Source organism: Lathamus discolor, chromosome 1 (assembly GCF_037157495.1).
Source record: "Lathamus discolor isolate bLatDis1 chromosome 1, bLatDis1.hap1, whole genome shotgun sequence".
Classification (NCBI taxonomy): Eukaryota; Metazoa; Chordata; class Aves; order Psittaciformes; family Psittacidae; genus Lathamus; species Lathamus discolor.
The window spans coordinates 108899383-108915616 of NC_088884.1; the positions used below are offsets into that span (position 1 = coordinate 108899383).

The window sequence follows — 16234 nt, forward strand, 5'->3', positions numbered from 1 at the left end:
AAACCAAAAACAACAACAACAACAACAAAAAACAAACCAACCAAACAAAACAAAAAAACCCCAACCCAAAACCAAAAAAAACCAAACCCAAAATGTACATACCTGCAGAGAACATCAAGAAAGCCTTAGAGAGCACAACAGGGCTTACTCAAGTGACCCTCCTATTTTCAAAGTGCAGCCTTTACCAGCAAATGACTGTCAGCTTTTGCTTTTCCCAAAGGCAGGCTGGGTTACAAAGCTCTTAACACCCCTCTTTCCACCAAGTATATTTATCTCAGCAAGTCCCAATGGGCCTGAATCCAGCTACAACAAACCTTCTGGGCACTTGTGACTGTTATGAAAGCGAGTGACTCAGCCAAGCTACATCAGAAAGAGAATATCTGTTATTTGTTCACAGAAACTTAATAAGCCAAGGGGGGGATCTCAAACCTCACAAGTGTCAGAAAAGACACATCCCTACATATCTTCATCTTACAAAGTTTAGCCCTTCTCTCTGACCTAAGGCAGGTGTTGCTTTATGGCTGTCTCCCCATACACTTCTGACTGTTCTGCCTCCCTTTTCAGACCCACAGCTCTGTTCTTCAGAGACTCTTAGCCATCTGCCCAGCGATGCAGTTGAATCAAAGGTAACAGTGTTTATTTACCACCATCATTTCCCCACTTATGTTCCCATTGCCATGGTGAGCAGCAACAGAGCCTGAAAGATAAGGTCAAAACATAGCCTAGATATCTCCCACAAGCCATCTGGAAGAATTGCTTTCTGAGGAATTCTCTGGCACATATTTGCACTTGCTCTGTGACCAAAAGCCAACCTCAGCTCAGCACTCTGGACTCCTAACTGAGCTCCAAGGACATCTGGGAACAAAAGCCATCCCTAAAAATCTTGAACCCGTATTCCTCTCCTACCAGTTCCTCACAGGTTATCACCATTATCTCTCTAGTATGTGTCAGCCTCATTCTGTTTCCTTCCACAGCGTAGGAGTCCAGGTCCCTGGCACATACCTACACTGGCTTGCCAAGCACTCCAACGTTGTTGGAATCAATTATTGTTTTCCAACTTTCAGAAACTTTCCAGCCTATCCTTGCACAAATTACAATGGTAAGGTATAACAATGTATGTTGCATCTGAATACAGTATTTGTGAAGACAAAGAGAATCTCTCCCCCAGTTACTATACCACTGAAAATCAAATGTCACTCTGCTTGTCTTGGATTACTCATAGATAATGCAATTAGCATCACAGTACAGTTATGCAAACTGTTAATCAAACATCAAGACAGAGGAAAAAATAGGAGATGTCAAACAAACTATGGAAAGAGACATGAAGTACAGACTGACAGACTGCACATGCTGAAGTGCTGCAGGAAAGATGAAAATTATTGTGGCAAGCATGTCGATGTAGGCCAACCTAAGAGGGAGGCTGGCTACTTGGTGAAAACCTGGACCAATGCAGGTGTTCAGCTTGAGAGATTGCCTCTTGGAGACACTTATGAGGACACAAAGCATGGAGCACCAGAAAGGCTGGAACAATACTGACATATGACACTCTCTGTTCTGTCTCAGCAAGAGTTAAATCACTGCAACCAGCTGAAAAGTGGATTTTAGTGTTTGCTGATGTACCTGAGTATCAAATAGGACTATTCAAGTGATGAGAACAGAAAGTACAGTATTGACAATGGTGTCAAAATATCACAATGGTGATACCACAATCCAACTTGGCATCCTAGACTTTAATGAAATATGCACTGAGCAAGACTGAAGCTTTTCACTTCTGTGTTATCTCCTGTGTCACCTGGGCCATATATGGATTAGTCTTAAGACAGCATTTTGGGATCTCTGTGCTACATGAAAAGTAAAAGCAGCTTTGTGTCAGTTTTAGCTTGGTTGACTGGTTAAAATCCAATGCTGACTGCAGCCTATGTGGAATCAAATGCAGACTCGGGACTTAATTTTGATTTAGGTATCACAATAGTGAGACATCAGCTGTTTCTCTGTTGTGAATTGCAACAAACCTTCTCCACTAATAAGTTTTGATGTCTTAGCTGCTTTCTGATCTGAAAAACAATGATGCAGTTTGGAAATTCTTGCCCTCTATCTTAAAACACACTCTTGAGGAGTCTGTGAAAAGTTCATTTTAATCTGGAACACCAGCAAGATACAATACAATAAAAAAAAAACTGATCAAAATTAGGAAAAAGACAGTGTGCTAAGGAAAACAACTAAAGATTTGGCCAGAAAACAGGCATAACTCAAAGGAATCATAGAATAGTTTGGGTTGGAAGGGATCTTCAAAGGTAATCCAGTTCGACCCTCCTGCAGTGAGCAAGGACATCTTCAGCTAGATCAGTTTGCCCAGACCTACATCCAGCCTGGCCTTGAATGTCTTCAGGGATGGGGCATCTACCATCTTCTCTGGGCAACCTGTCACAATATTTTACCACCTTCATTGTAACGAGTTTTTTCTTCACATCTAGCCTGACTCTCCCCTCTTTTAGTTTAAAACCATCACCCCTCATCCTATTGCAACCAGGCCCTGCTAAAAAGCCTGTCCCAGTCTTTCTTATAGGCCCCTTTAAGAACTGAAAGGCCACAGTAAAGTCTCCCTGGAATCTTCTCCAGGCTGAACAACCCCAGCCCTCTCAGCCTTTCCTCATAGGAGAGGCATTCCAGCCCTCTGACAATTTTTGTGGCCCTCCTGCAGACCTTCTCCAGCTGGACACAGGACTGCAGGTGGGGTCTCACAAGAGTAGAGGGGCAGAATCACCAACCTTGACCTGCTGATCACATTTCCTTTGATGCAGCCCAATATACGATTGGCCTTCTGGGCTGCAAGTGTACATTGCCAGCTCGTGTCCAAGAGAAAACTGCCTCATGTAATAGAAAAAGTGACAGTAAAGACTTGTGAAATTTTCATCTGCTTCTCTCATTTCAGATAAAAAATGCCCTTCAGCATTTTGTTGCTTCAGTCCTAAGAGACCTGAAATGCTTACCTTGAGCTACTACTGAGCATACAAATCAGTTCAATGAAAAAGACCAAAAGTTTAGTAGAAAGTGCACATCATAAGCTTAGGGGCAACAGCTCAAGAGCTATGTCACTCAGTAGGCAAAGATTGCACTACAGACCCTCAGACTTAGCAATAAGCCCCCTCTTGAAAAAGTCCCATGCAAGTAAACAAGCATATCATAAGGAAGAGCAAAGACTCTCACTGCATTATTTCTGTGGGAACGTATCACTATCAAACTTCCATTAAAGATTTTTTAATCTAGGATGGAACTGCAGCAGCAAACTAAAGAAATAGACTTAATCTGCTCTGTGAGTACCAGCACTTCTGTAAAACAAATAGGGCAGTGATTAAGGACTTTGCAGTATCCAACAGCTTTGAAACTCAGTCTCATACAATATAAATACACGCCCATGACTCATCCATCCTCTTTTCCACACCTCCTCTGATTACATTTGTATCATGCATATTAGAAAAAATATCAAGACAGTACCGTTTGCTGCACTACAAGTTGCAGAAGCACAAAATGGCATGAAATGCCTAAGCCTTTGTAATAATGCTGCTGCTCTCCACTGTAGATCACCTGGCATGCACGGCTTGGCTCTCTGTAAAAATAATGCAGTCACTCCCTGATTAAATTACTCCTGGAGTGGAAAAGACATTGAGCAGCCTGCCTGTTTCAATTGGCTGGGTAGGGACTGAGCTCAATGAATATGGAAATAATTGGAAATCCTAGACCAATATAGAGGAGAAGGAATATGTGACCCATATAAAGGGCATGCTGGGGTTGCCTGAAAGTAAAATCAGTGTTATAGCAAACAAGAGAAAAATCCTTGGCGTTGGGCATAGGGGCTAAAAGACAAATAAAGATGACTTCAGCAAAATGCCAGGGAGTTTCAACAGAGATGCAAAGCTGTTTGAAAAGCTCCTTACAGGCTGTCATCCTAGGAAAGAGGTAAAACTGAGAATTTGTTAAATCCTAAATCCTAACTCTATCTAGACCTTTGTGTCTCTCTTGCTGTTGAGGTTTAATAAGTTTACAAGATTACTAAGCAATTGCCAGCCAGGTTTCTTTGACTTGGATTCTGAAGCTATGACCTTATTTATAGACAAAAATTTTCTAATCAGAATAGAAGAAATCGATGACTATGTTAGAAAAAACACACAGCTTTACCAGCAGATGATCTTGTTTTCATCAACTCAAGCAAATGAACTGCAAAGTAGGTAAGGAAATTACAGCCCTGCATCGACTGGAAAAAATCTGTAACATACCTCCCTTAAATCTCTAAAAGAAGCCTACGTTTTCCTTGGCCATGGCTCACTTGCACACCTGTGCTAACCAAGAATAATTAGCATTGCAGTGTTAAGAGGTATGTTTGGTGAAACAGAAGTTTTCTGCTTCCTATACACTACCTGCAGCTAGAGTAGAAGGCATGTTCATGCATCCTGTATAGCACTGGCCTTCCCAGCACATATATAATTCCCTGGAACTTCTGGCAATCAGAGGATGTTACAGCAACATTCTTCTACCTGGCTGTCATAGAAAAAGGCAGATCCAGAATCAAGGGAGAAAGGAAGTTTAAACCACAAATGCAAACATACATACACAGTTCTAAACTCTTCTCAACTCACTGGAAAATTAGGGCTACTGACTCACTACAATGCTTTTAAGAGGTTCTGAGATGAGCTCTCAAAACACACTTTTGCATGTACTTTATATTTGCAATGATCTGGTGTCTTAGTATATAGTTAGTTCCTAAGGATTTTAGAGTGAAGTTTTTTTTAACCTTCTCTAATGCTAAGAAATTTTCCTTTCATTCCTTTAACATTACATAAGTGCTTTTCATTTCCTGAAGAATTCTTGGAGAAAGCTAGGATATTTAAGGAATAGCTTATTAATTCATTCATAAATATATATGCTTGGTTCTATTAAGCATGAGAAAACTTCACCAAGGAAGTATCTCACACTACCCCACAAATTGGAAGGTGACATGCTTTTTAGGCTCTTTTCTATGTGGCTCTAACAAACCTCTACATCAGTTTCTAAGCTAGTAACTACCACTTTCATATTAAGTGCATCAACCTAAAATACTTCTGGCTTAATTTGCTAGGATTTGAGTCAATATTCTGATGTGTTATATACTCCTCACAAATGATTTTTTAATTAATCGCAGTCTGATGAGAAAAAAAACAACACACCAGTGCAAGTAATCTGATCTACAATACAAACTACTGTATATTTTGCTAAATGTTTTTTACAAGCTTTCCAAAGGTTGATTTAAAATCTCTTTCCTGAAATCAAGAGGCTTCACCTTCTCACAAATAAAGTAGGAAGAACTTTCCTGTAAAAAAGGCACTTCAAAACTTTACTTTAAACTATTCTAATTTAAGAGGAATGGTTGTCTTAAATACTGGTTCCACCTTAAAAGTGCCTATAGGAAAGGCTGTTGGATATGCCTCCCTTCCAAATCAATACAACTCTTAAAGTTTCCTACTGTGAAGTATGTTAGTACCTATGTGATCATCCTAAATGTTAATGGAAACAGCAGTTGTAGGACACATGAAGGGAAAGAACCCAACTATAGACATATTCCGGACTGGACAAGTTGAACTCTACCTAATTCCGTTATGATGACCATGGCCAGCACTTTCACAGCTATCTTCTCTGAAGTAAATTTTATTACGGAAAAATACTGAAAAATCTCTGAAATGGGACTAAAACACAATTTTAAGGCTGTAATGTCCTGCCTTGTAAGTCCTCTCATATGTAGTTGAAGTACCACCTTGGTAGAAATGGCAATACAGGTAACATAACATCTACTTACCTTTCACCATTCACATTCCAGCAAAAGATGTGAGTGCTGGTCCAAGTAGCATGTGAAACCACTGGAGCCATTTGCTTTAGTGCATGCACCTGGGAGTCCTTCGGATATTCAATCACTACTGTGGTTTAAATATTTTACCCTGCTATTCTTTATCAACCCAACTTTGAACAGTAGTGATCACTTAGTAAACCTTGTCCAAATCAGGTGAGTTACAGATGGCTCAAGTGTTTTGAAAATGAAATGATTCTTATTTCTAAATATGGCTATACAATAGAATATAAGCTAGCAGGCAGAGCTGTAAGCTGAACTGCAGGAGGCTTAAGCCCTGCTTCTGGTTTTGCCACTGCAAGAGTCTGGGTGAGTCTCTTCACCATACACAAAACAGGAACAGTAAGAGAATTCCCTCAAACTCTGGGCAACATTACAAACAGATGATTAATAGGGATATCTGGCTGCAAGCTTTTGGCTTTGAGAATCTTGATCCAGTTTCTCATGCTGAAGAGGAAGAGAGGATTATTCACTTTTAAGAATTGTCAGCTATTTATAGCCTTAGATATAAAAAAAAAAAAAAAAAAAAAAAGTTTTGCAGAATATTTGCAGAAATAGCAAGCCAGAAACCTATGGCTGCCTCAAGCCTCTCCAGCAGAAACAATTCCCAGGGGTATCTGCACACTGTTCCAAAGTTGCTGGAGTGCATATTGTTCCATGTCTTCTTGCCAGTAAATTACAGGACCACTTTCGGTCACACAATGGAGAGGAAAAAGGAAAAAAAATATTTTTCCCCCAGGGTTTCTCTTCAGTAGAGTTTTTACCAGTGTTCTGTTTTTCTTTCTTTCCAAACAGGAGGATGATGCCATGTCCAAGTGACTAGTTTATGTTTCTCTGTTATCAAGGCAATGCAACATGAAACTAATCATGTAAATGGAGGGGTAGCCCACTTCGTCACAGGCACAGGCTTGAAAATGAAAGCTATCACCTCTTCCATTTGCTACTGAAGATGATTCATGTTTTTCTACTTCAAAACATTTAAAATATAATCTGAATGAGATGTTGGCTTGAGTCTTTTGCAGTTCCTTCAGTTACACATGTTCAAAGATTTTTTCCACTTTACTGACATCCCCTCAACTTCCACATATTTGGTGAGAAATGGCTATTTTCACCTTTGCAATTAGCTTAATAGCTAATTTACCTGATGGATCACAACTAGACAGCAGTAGTGGCCTAAATAAGTGATGTTTTCCCCATTGTTTCCCTCCCCGCCCCCCCAGCATCTTTGCTGGATTTTGACCAATCTAGTTCACAGACATCACTAGCAAAAATTAATTTACTTGGATGCCTGCATTACTTCATGCAACTCAGCTGTCCCTACTATGCTCATTTCACTTCTACAAGCCCCTTCTCTTGAGCCGGGAGCAGGACTCCAATTGAACTGGCAGAATGCCTACATGGGTTCAATGGGACAAATCTGCAGCTTCATAGGGCAGACTGAGTACTGTGTTAAGCAGCACTGCTGAGTGTTGCAACTGCGGAGTAATAGGCCCCAATGTAAGAAGGACATGTGGCAAGTCCAGAAGAGCACCATGAAGATGATTGGAGGCCTGGAGTTCATCTCCTATAAAGACAGGCTGAGAAAGCTGGGCTTGTTCTGCCTGCAGAAGAGAAAAGGCAGCTCTGGGGAAACCTTATAGTGGCATTCCAGTACATAAAAGGGTCCTAGAAAAATCTGGAGAGGGACTTTTGACAAGGGCATGTAGTGACAGGTCAAGAAGGAAGGGCTTTAAACTGGAAGACGATAGATTTAAATTAGCTCTAAGGAAAAAATTCTTTACTGTGAGGGTGGTGAGGCACTGAAACAGGTTACCCACAGAAGTTGTGGCTGCCGCACCTCTGGCAGTGTTCAAGGCCAGGCTGAACAGGGCTTTGAGAAACCTGGTCTAGGAGAAGAAGCCCCAGCCCATGGCAGGGGGGCATGGAACTGGATGAGCTTTAAGGTCCCTTCCAACCCAAGCCATTCTATGATTCTATAAAGATCCCACCAATGTTTAATGCTAATGTATTCATAAGAACACTCCCATTGGCTTTGATGCTGCTTGGCATGCAACAGTTACTGTATTACAAGTTAGCCTAAAAACCATATACCTGTTGATGATGAGTCAGAAAACAGAATCCAGAACTGTAACTATTCTAAAATTGAGGAGCTAAGCTTGCACCTCTAAAAAACAAACAAGCAAAAAAAAAACCAAAAAACCCCAAACAACACCCCCCAAAGCAAACAAACGAAAAGAATGAACAACAAACCAACTATTGCCTTCAGTGTAAGGAAAAGTACTTATTTTACAGAACTGAATATTACATTTCTTCCACAGCTTCTAGTAAAGGCAAGAAGCTATGTGGTCTGGGCTGCCTCTGACAGTCTACGGAAGAGATATAAATAATCCATGATCACCTGTCAGTCTCAGCCCATGTACTTAAATGTAGTTAGAAGTGGTTGCACTGATGACCCTTCAAAGCATGGACTCAAAATTTCTGAGGAAAAAAGTGAAAGAAATCTGCAAAGTCTCTATAGCCTCATCATTGCTTTCTCTGATGCCTTCCAGTCACTAGAAACTTAATAATAGGCATCCATCCAAACAAAGAACATCACAGTCAAGAATTCCAAGCACATTACAGCTTGGAAGACCAAGCTGCCGTGTCTCTGTTTCCTAATGAAGGTGTGAAACAACACCCCTTTCTGGACCCCTGAGCTGTTACTACCTATAGCTGTAGCTTAAATGAGTAGTTAATGGGCCGAAACAAGTGGAAACCTGATAATAAGGCCCTAACTTCCAATGTTTTGCTGCAGCTGAAGTAGAACACAAGGAATAAAGTTCCTTCAGCTTGATGAACAGGCTCATGGCATTTCCTGAAGCAGATGCTGACAACTGCTATTGAGCTGGTCAAGATCCCTGGAGGTTGTGGGAGACAGTCAGTGTGTGGTATTTTTATCCAAGTCTTTATTCTCAAGCCTAAATGCAATCAAGTTGCAATGAAAGGGTCCCACTCAATTGCATGAAAAGCAAAACCACTGGGGTTCACTCACGCGCTCCAGCAGCATGGCATTCTGCCAAAGGCCTCTCTTCAGACATAACTCCTTAGTAATATTACAACAGTGCTGATAGGCCTATCACACACTCAGCCTAAAACACACACACAACGAGATAATTTGGGTGAAATGTTTGCACCCTGAAGAGTTAAGAGAAAAGCAATTTGCCAAGTGTGCTACAGACATTTCTCAATAGCACTTGTTCTTTAACTCTTCAGTTTATGACCCCCAGTTCTTATATCCTGTCACCTATGTCAGTGGGCCCATCCTTAACCAGTAAGGCATAGACCTCTGCTATCTTCAGACAACCAGTCTTCTGTCTCAGTGTCAGGAAAAAGCCAATCAGAGCTCTGCACAATATTGAATATGTTAATACACTCATTGGTAGAGAATACAACTCAGCATGAAGATATTTCTTTTGGAGAAAAGTCCCAAAGGGAAGTGAAGAGGTTTATGCCCTTTTTGGCTAACCAGTCAAGTGTAAGAAGGTAACGCATACTAATAAAGATAACTTTCAGTCTCCAACAATAACTAAGAACAATGATGACACCTTGCCTAGATAATCACAAATAGAATGGGTCTGGAGATAGAAGACTGCACTGTCTGAATTTTTTTGTAGAAAAGACTGAATAAGAAATGAGAGGTTCCTCAAGAATCAGAAAATTGCCTGAAAAAAACACAAGTTTTGGTGGAGCCTTGTTTCATCAGAGAGTAGCTGATGGGAGGCTTGTGAACAGGGTTCTTCCAATGGATGTTGCTTGAAAGGTAAGCTACGTGCAAACAAGAAAATCTTGTCAGAAGAGGATCAAATCAGTAGGACTAGGTAAAACTGCTCTAATATAAACTAGGTATAAACAGACTAAGAAATTTTTCCTTTTATTTTTTGTCTCTATCTTGCAAAAGTGTTTCTCTTGCCTATTTTAACTGTTACAAATGAAAGTTTTTATTGCATTTCCTCTTAATGTGGCTTGAGCTGTGATTTAGACCAGACAACAGCTAGCTTTTCCTTACTAATGGCATGGCAATCCATTGACCAGGTCACTAGCATAATAAACAAGCAAGCACCCAGTTAACCTGACACTGTTCAGGGCATGCAAGGAGGAATGCAACAAGCTACAGGCTCCACTACGTTGACTAGATAGAAAGCTGGCACTATAAAACATCAAGATAAACAAATACCTTTCAGTGACCATTGATAAGCAAGAAGGCTGCAATCCAGGAACACATGGCAGCATGTTTCAACTCCAAAGATTCAAAAAACCACATCAAGGCACCTACATCATTTACATCATTTATCCTTCTTCCCCATTCATGCTTTCTGGCAAAATAATGTCAGTAGAAATGTCAATACATCCACATCATGGTGTGCTACTCATGCGATTCCCTTTGAATAGCAGGTCTGACTGCCTCATGAACTAGAGGTCAAAAGGGAAGGAGCACAGCCCAATACACCCTCTGCCAGTGATGGTAGATCAGAGATAGCATCTAATTCGTTGAGAAACTGGTTCAGAAAATGCGTTATATAAAGACTGCATTAGTTCATTACACTGATTAATTTTATTTTTTAAGACATTTAACTTGAGATAATTTCAACAATAGGGAATAAGATTTTTCATTTTTTTAACAATAGAAAACAGGTTGCAGACATAAGTTGTGTATTTTCACCATGACAGGATATGGATTTACAACTCCAAAAATAAGATGACAGAAAATGCTAAGAAGATTTGGGTGTGATGTTGACTGAAGAAAGTTAAACCTCAGTGGGTTTTAAAACCACTTTTGAATGTATTTATTTATTTGAGTATTATAAATGCTTATAGTAGTATTTTTGCTCTGTGAGATTAAAAAGAGTTCTCTGTAGCTTTGTAACTCTATCCTGTACCTTTCTTTACCCTATAACAAGCAAAAAGCCTCTCAAAAAAATGGTTAAAGACCCATCTCTTGACTGGAGCCAGCACTATTTGGAATTCAAACAGCAAACAGCTTCAGAGATGTGAGGAGGCAAATGAGCCTCCTCATTTTTCTAAATTAAAAATTTTTGTCAACCTGCAGCACAGCATGTCTGCCTTAAAAACGGCTTCCCCTTGTAAGGGGTGTCACAAAGATTTAGATGGATTGATTTGAACAACAATAAACTTGCAGAAAGCATGCATCAAAATCTTGAATTATAGAAACTGTAACCTTGCTACAGAAAAGGCAAAAAGATAAAAAAACCTCCCCTGAATGTCAAGTTCTTACATTGCTTGAAAAGAAACATAAACAAGAAGTAGAATTTTCTAATTCCCCAGGCACTAATCATAACTCACCAACAGTGGTATCCCATACAAATTCCATTTGCAATGCAGTTGCATATGGCCAATATTGCAGTGACACCTTTCAGCTGTAATGAGCCTCATAAATAATGATTCAACCTTTCAAAGATATGCACTTCCTAAAACAGGCAACATTAGAGAAGGAAATAAACAGTCCGATATGAATCATTATTTTTCTATTTTATTTTGGAGTGCTGTTAAAAAAAAAGAATACACCAAAAATGCACTGTATATGTTTGAAAACAATTCTAGTTAAGTTAAACATTACCATAAAAGTCATCATCTTACAAGGAAAGTGATTCACAGTGGAAACAATTTGTAGCACAGTTTTACAAAGTTTGCCTAAGAATTGCCTACCCAGGGCAAGAAATCCACTCACTCACAAACTTAATGTGATAATAATAGAGGAGAAAACCGAAGCAATTTCAACAATGATCTCTCATTAATGTACGTTACACAAGCTAACAGAAATATGCAGATATGTAGTAGATACTGTTGAAATAAAAATACAGGATTTTAAGTGTCACATACACAAGGAGCAGCTTTGTGACAAATACATTCACATTTTACCAACAAGAAAAACAAATAGCAACAGGGTAATCTTAGTAAGTATAAATGAAAGAAATACTGCATCTACTTCATAATTTAATTTCAGAGATAGGGAAAGAAGATTGCCTTACCTCAAACACAGCTTGAAGAGAGACATTAACAATATGTTTACATCCTTTCCTAGTTCCCTTGACAGCATCTAAGATGAAATGCAAAATAGCAAATAACTATCTTCCCTGCAGGCAGCGTGTGCTTAGGAGTAACATGCTTCCCAGTAAAGTGCACTGAAAAGAAGTGGAAAAAAATAATTCAAAAAGACAATCCTGGCAAAATAAAAAGGCAAAAAGTTTATACTTCAAATTCACAGAAATTTTTATTGCATTTTGAGGGAGTAAAGACATTCAGGAATTAAATTATACAGACATAACTGTGATGTCACCTCAATTCTCAATAAAATATTAACTCAGTACATGTGGTTACAAAAGAAAGACAGTAAATTCATCTGCGCAGAACTCAGTCACTGAAGACCCGAAAAGATTCCGATTCCAGTAGTAGGCACACATGGGTTCACACGATACAACCTTGTTAACTTGCTTTTTCCTCCCAGACTGCAGTGCTTGCTAAAGCTACACTCAAACGTTAAATGCCTTGGTCAAGAGTTCATCTACTGACCTGCAATGAAAGCCTTATGTTCAGCTCCAACATTTTCTAACAGCAAACAAGAAAAAAACGGTTTCATGGAATGAACGGTTAAAAAAGACAATCCTCACATAAGCTTTCCCCGAGGGGGAAGAAATATCCACAAGCTTTAAACTGGCCAGGCGGATTTAAGAGGAAGCAAAAAAAAAAAAAAGAGAGAGAGAGAGGCAGCTCTTTCTGTTGCGTCAAAGAGCCCACTGTGCAATAGGAACAGTGAACAGAGTTGTTAAACTGGCAAGCTTTTGCTGAAGACAGCTTTTCAATATGCTCTCAGCATCGTCTCCCAGGGCTGGCTGGAGACAGTCCCATTCCTCTTATATGAGCTACGCTCCTTCAAGAGGCAATCACTCTTAAGGACGGTTTCTATAAACATGCTGTTCAACTGGCTTTGCTGTGCAAAAGGAGGGTAATCACGCACAGAGACATACCTGCACTCCCGTATCAGAACTGCACACTCTTGGGGAAAATGCAGGCGCGTTCAAACTAGTGATTATCACTTCAGATTCAGAGCAGGATGCTATTGATGCCTGCCTGCCTGCCTGCTAAAACTCCATTCGCTGCTTCTAAGTGTGCTTCAGTGTGCTGTTGGAAAGCAATTTTGAAAGGCACAGTACTTATGGAGGAAACCTCTCATGCAATTCCATTGGGACACTGTAGTCCAAGCAGCACTCACTGATTAAAGGAAATCAGTAGTCACATGCTGCTGACTAGCTTTGCGTTTAGTGCAGAGAGCTCAGATAGCCACCAGAGACCATAGCTACAAGGGACGAGCTAACTGTCACCCCCAGGAATGACCACTATGTGAGTGAAAACACCTTCAGAGGCTGAAGCAGCATATTTACTGTGACAAGAGCAAGGAAACTGGGCAATCTGGTTAAACTTGAATAAAGCCACATTCATCACTAGATACATGGCATTACTACACAGATCTCTGAAGCCAAGGACACCACCCTGCATCCCTTTTACAAACCATGGAGACCTAAGCAAAGGCAACTAGAGCACAGTCCAACCTGCTTCAATCTGTATCTGGTCAGCTGAAATGCTTTCTGGGCTTCCCTGCCTATAAATGAAACCTACAATGGCTTTCTCAAAAGAAAGTTGCAGACACCAAAATTCTGTGAGGTGCGTGCCACTCAAGGCACTGCACACCTGCAAGATGTGTTCAGAAAGAACCTGCAAGAAGAATGGGATTGGTAAAAGGAATAAAAAAGGAGAAATATAAACTGTGGAATGCACTTTTCAACGTGACTGCAGGATTAAAGGCAGGTACAAACATATGCAGCTGGTTAATTCAGAATTTCTTTTCTATGTCTACACCTTTCAGAGTTGCCACATGGACATTATGAGCCTGAATACATGGGAAGGCAGCAGGAGGAAAGAAGCATGTCCAGCAGACACAATCTGCCTGTTCATTTCCATATCCAGTTCTTTCTCTACTAAGAAAACTTCTACATGGAAAAATTATTTCTTTAATGACTTCTCTTCAAATCCCTCCAGGTGAAAATTAATTTCTCTCCTAAAAAGTGTTTTCATAAATGGCAGAATAAGTTTATGGATAAAGCACATTCAATTTACAGTGAAATACAGTGTTTTCTAAGCTTTTAGCCCTGTAAACTGAATGCAAGGTCCTATTTGTGCACCAAGCACTGTGCTGCTGTATTATGCTTTCAACACACTAGACAACTCACTACATACGGAGCTTCAGCTATAGTGTCACTGGAGTCATATAAGCATAGCTTTGGCCACATGAGAGTCTGGTGATTAATAATTCTGTCCCTGCTGTGTGGAAGATAATGACAGTCTGGTTCAGCTTCCCAGATTTAAAAGCTAGGAAAGTATTTTAACACATCTCTTAATAATAATACAGTAAGACTACCTAAATATTTTCCCCTATAAACATAACCTCCCCACTGCTCATCACTGTCAAACTGCAGGCTGAAGGAAACTGATCATATTTGCTCTTAGCTTGAAATGAATTTTTGGTTTATCTTAGGACTGTAAAAGAACAGTTATTTGCACCTCGAACAGGTGGCTGGACCAGATGATCTCCTGATGTTCCTTTCAACCTAAATAATAATGTGATTCTGTGAAATGAGGTCAATTATAAAAAACTGCCTTAGGCTACTACAGAAATGAAGCGGATTGTGGCCAGCTCTATTCTTTTGAAGCCAGAATTTGGATTCAACTGTGAAGACTATAGACAACCCCAGAGTCAAAGATCTCCACTCTGTCATTTCATGAGAAGCTACCAGATCTGTTGAAAAATGCACACTTGTACTCACATTGCCCCATAAGGTTATTAACAGATACCACCATACGGAGAGGGATGTGCTGGATCCCACCCATCCCATGCTGTTCTATGCTTAGGTTCCAAAACTCCTTTTGGTTTTCCTTCTGATCTATAACACAGACATCCAATCTCAATCTACTGTCCTTCAACTCCAAGGGAAAAACAAGACACTTGGTCTCAGCCTCAAATTCTCAGCAACTGGCAGCTCAGACTCCTCCCCTCAGCTGTACAAATTGCTCTGTACAAAGCCCAAGGACACAGAATTGGTAAAAAAAATCTACAAAACAACGAAACCTTCCACATGATCACTAGTTTTTGCGTAGACCACACAGCTAGCTCAACAGACTCTCTTCTTCAAGGCTTCACTCATAAGATACTAAAGGAGGCTGATCCTTTTCAGATCTTTTCAGTATCTATGCAAAGCTTTAGAAAAGAGAGTAACTTCCTTGTTACTATATCATGCAGCACAGCAGTTATCCTAACCCTTGCATCTCCACATCATAGACCACTTTAACCCATACTACGAAACCCAACTTACTAGCCCCAAGTACTTGTTAATCACCAGTCCTGTGTAATTGGTAACAACCTATGGGACCAAGAGTGGGCGCTATCTGCTAGGATTATATCAGTGCAGAAATTTAGGTGGAGACTGACATTCAAAGCCCTCTGCCACTGTTCAGTGCCAACCTAATGCCTTCCAAATACTCTCTGATCTCCAGAGCCACAGTTGCCCTAATGGAGCCCCTCAGTTGTGGCACAGAAACAATTTGTGGTGCTACAACCAAGGTCTGCAATACTGCCTTTGTGCACATCCCACATCCGTCCTTATGCTGTGTCAACTATACAGCCTGAATCCACTACATGCATTAGCTATTACTGAGAGACCTTCCTCAAGAAACGCACATATCTTCCCAGGATAAAAATCAGCCTTCACAGTATTAGATGACTAAACTGCCTTGAGGTCAATGCTGCCTATTTCCTGCTACAGAAGGTTACAAAGCCTCTTCCTGACAAACAAGGCTCATGTAGGCATTTCAGCTGGGTCCTGAGCTCCTGCAGGAAGGAGGCTGTGTGCACTTTCAGTTGGCTGGTTAACACTGAGACCTTCAGCATGCCCTGCACTGTGGAAATCAAAACAGCACAATCAGTGCAAGAACCCAGGAAAGCCACTTTAGGTGGAGAGGAAACTTGAGACCCTGACATAACTAGCCCAGCCCCACCAGCTTACAGGCTCAGCTCCTGGGGTGGGATATGTGTATGCAGTGCCACTGGCACAGTGGTGGTTTAAGCAAATCTCAGTTGCAAGTTGTTGAAGGCTAGGTGCATTTCTGTGGTGAAAGGTTCTGTTCTCCTTGGCTGTTGGAGACCTTGATACTGGGCATCAAGAAACTTTGAGAAGCACAAGCCCAGGCAGTAGCACCAAGCACCATTATACCCATAACACTGCCTATAGGGCCAGAAGACAAATTTCTTGA

The 16234-nt window shown here is 40.5% G+C and overlaps 1 protein-coding gene across 6 annotated transcripts in view; it reads right to left on the reverse strand.

The window, feature by feature from the left end:
- The window catches only part of CSGALNACT1 (chondroitin sulfate N-acetylgalactosaminyltransferase 1), a 43109-nt gene extending 30193 nt beyond the window's left edge, over positions 1 to 12916 (reverse strand). For 3 of the 6 annotated variants that reach the window (XM_065690028.1, XM_065690005.1, XM_065690014.1), the window contains exons 1-2: positions 12443 to 12582; positions 11902 to 12054 (exon numbers count right to left, since the gene is read on the reverse strand). The gene's annotated coding sequence lies outside the window, so the exon portion shown is untranslated. Of the gene's footprint in view, positions 1 to 11901; positions 12055 to 12442; positions 12583 to 12897 lie in introns of those variants that run through there. The other 3 variants (XM_065690037.1, XM_065690018.1, XM_065690013.1) reach the window with 2 other exon arrangements.
- Between the last annotated feature and the right edge of the window lie 3318 nt (positions 12917 to 16234).